The 3,391-nt window shown below is 34.1% G+C and overlaps 1 pseudogene; it reads right to left on the minus strand.

The window, feature by feature from the left end:
* Nucleotides 1-256: 256 nt before the first annotated feature.
* LOC131819281 (ATP synthase subunit ATP5MJ, mitochondrial-like) lies at nucleotides 257-438 on the minus strand (annotated as a pseudogene).
* Between the last annotated feature and the right edge of the window lie 2,953 nt (nucleotides 439-3,391).

Consider the following 3,391-nt stretch of genomic DNA (forward strand, 5'->3'; position numbering starts at 1 on the left):
AAGCAAACTTCTAGGCTATTGCCCACAATATTGATATGATTCCTCTTTTTTTTTCCCCTTTTCTTCTTTCTCTCTTTTCCTTTTTTTTTGCTTTTTCACCTCAAGGTTACATTTATTCATGCCAAAGGAAAACACAAAGGAAACAACACATCAAGTATACAGCAATACTTCATGATGGGAACAAGCTCTAATGGAGCTTGCTGAGATTTGCATACAGACTGACATTCCATCTGATGTTTACTCTGAGTAAGGCTGATTAATGATGACCGTGATCAGGTGCAGAATTAAAAACTTTCAAGTCTTTACTTCTTTTATCAGCACTCTTGATTTTATAAACGATAAAGCCCATAACCCCATTCCTACTTTAATCTGCTGGTATGCTTGGGCATAGTAGGACTTCATGGGGACCCAAATATATTTAACAAGGCTCTGAAGCATCTCGGCACAGGACCCCCAGCTCAAGCCTCCCTGACACTCAAAGGCCAATGACTCCGAAAGGTCACCAAGTGATATGATTCCTCTTTAGGATGTAACATTGCAGTTCATGACTTACCTTCACTGTCTTATCCAGTATCTAAGAAAACGTCCACATATCTTTCTGAAACTTCACAACAGACAAATACAGTGATTGATTAGTCTATCTTGTTTTTTTATTTACATACCTTAATTGACTCTCTTATTAGTCAACTTTATCTGATTGTTCAATGTTTACTAGCATTTGTGGAAATGTTTCTGGGATTTTCCTGAAAAATAACATAATAATAATAAAAAGCCTACCTATCCCTTCATAATCTTACTCAGACTTGTATAAAATTCTAAATGTCTTTCCATCAAATTGGTAATAGAGTTCTGAAAACTTTAAGTAAATTTATAATCTCAAAGAAAAAAATCTTATTTTGAATTCTATATTTTTCCCAAAATTGAAGTCAGAAATGCACTATTCAAAAATCATCTGATCTTAGAAGAATTGAACACAAAGTAAAGACATGCAGTGTACACCAATATAATTTTTTCTGTATTTCTTTGTGTCAAGTAATGCTGAGTAAATCTATTCAGTCTGACAGAGCAAGCCAAATGAGTTCCATCAAATCAATATGCTGGTAGTAATCCCTAAGTTTCCAAAGATTTCTCAGAACATCTGGTAAAGTTGAAAGCATGTATATGCCAATTCCAATTCATGTACATCCTGGATTAATATCTAAATCTGGGAATTGGTAAATACCTAATCCTCACATTTAACTGTGTAAAGTCTTTAATGATTAGAGCTTAGGACAACATTTAACAACATTTACCCTCAAAATACAAAGGGAAGGAAAAAAAAAACATTTCCAAAATTCTAAGACCCATATCTATTCTTTTCAGAATCTATTTTGATAAAATAATGAATGAATGAATTCAAAAGTATCTACAACATCTTTCCTAATGTCTAGAGAGAGAATCCTTTGTGTGAACTTAAAATCTACATATAGATGCTTGATAGTTTTAGTATCATCTATCCTACAATTAAAGATACAAGGTAATATGTCTTTAGGAATGATAGAACTTTGAAATAAATTCACTTGAAGTTACTGTCAGATATTTTATAAGAACCAATGGGTAGAATTAAATTCAAGAAAACTGGAGACTGAGTATTTCACCCTTGAAATGTGGAGAATGGATGAAGAAACAAGAGACAAGGGCTGCTGACTTGAATTTATTGATAGTTTACATGTTTAGCCAGACTTGGTCTTTTTCTTTCTGATATTTGTGCATTTGCGATCCTTGTTCTATCCTATAGAAGGAGGATTTTTGTTTCATGTATGTAATAATGGAAAATGTCTAGAAGATCTCAGAAGTAAAGGAAATGTCTACTTCATTCCATCCCTGCCCTTAATTTATAGACCTGATGCAGAGGCACATGTTCACTACAAATGAATATGGTTTCAATTCATTCATTCATTCATCCATTCAGGCAGGCAGTCAGTCATGTTCAATAAATACATGGTTTTGCCTCCTCTGCATATGAATTAGAAATTGAATGGTGAGTAAGATGACATGTTTCTTACTTTTGTAGAATTTAATGGAGAATACAACAGCCATATGCACACAATAGATTTAGGATTCCAATCTGTACCCATTGCTACAATGAGAAAGTAGAGAATGAGCTTATCAACGTGCCTGATTTAGGCCAAGGAGCGGTAAAAACGATTCAACGGGCATTTCAAAGAAAAGGAAGTTTTATTGTTTTGCTTTGTTGTCTATACAATACGTAAAAGTTGAACACGCAGAGGTTTGATGCCAGGATTTCTTTTCAGAATCAGGAGAAATTCAGCTTAATTTATTCCACTGCAATATGGGAAACCTATGGCCCTAGTACACAACAGAATGCATGCAGGATAAATTGCTTTGGGCAAACTGCTACAAGGCCATCAGAGAAGATCTTCCTTCCCTTCCCTTCCTCTCCCCTCCCCTCCTCTCTCCTCCCCTCCCTCCACTTCCCTTCCCTTCTTTTTCCTTTCTCTTTCTCTCTCTCTCTCTCTTTCTTTTCTTTTTTTTCTTTTCTTTTCTTCTCTTTTGCCTTTCTTCTGCCTTCTTCTCCTTTTCTCTTCTTTTACTTTTGGTTCTCCCTGTAGCCTCATTCCCAAGACTCTCACCTAAACGTTCAGCTTCAACTGTTATCCCCACAAGGCTGATTCTTAAATTTATGATTTTAGCCCAAACCCATCTTTGTGTTTTCAGCCTGAAATTTACAACTTCCTAATAGATGTGTTTATTTGAATATTCTTATCTTTTCTTAAATGTTATATATCTGATGACACTTTTCATTTTTCCCTCCTTCCTTATCCCAGATGTTGCCTTATAGTTCTGGAAATTTAGGAAATATTGAGGATAATATAGATCCCTTTCATCTTCATTCATTCATTCTCTGTCCTCCACCCTCTGTGTGTGTGTATGTGGGCATGTGTGTACATAGGTAGGTATGTAATTTCCTTGACTTTCATTATGATTTTCTATGTGTGCCACCATAATCAGTAGAATACAATTTTGGTTCTTACTTTTTGGGTTTTGGTTGACTTTTACACAAGCAGAAACATTATCAAGTGTTTTCATTTAATATTTATCCACTATATGGGTATAGCTTTAATTCTTTTATTTTGTTTGTGCCGTAGAATTGTATGCCTATAGCACAACTATCTTAGTAATTCTACAATTGTTGCACCTATGAGTTATTTCCAGTTTATGGTTATCACAAAGTTTATCTTTGTAAATGTTTTCTTAGTGTTCATATGATGTAAATGTTCTTGTCTGCAAGGTCCAAAATGGTAACTGCTAGTCATATATAGACATATAACACTGATAATATAGTTAATATAACTGAATTTTTAGTTTGATTTTATTTAAATTTAAATTT

Source organism: Mustela lutreola, chromosome 1 (assembly GCF_030435805.1).
Source record: "Mustela lutreola isolate mMusLut2 chromosome 1, mMusLut2.pri, whole genome shotgun sequence".
Taxonomy (NCBI): domain Eukaryota; kingdom Metazoa; phylum Chordata; class Mammalia; order Carnivora; family Mustelidae; genus Mustela; species Mustela lutreola.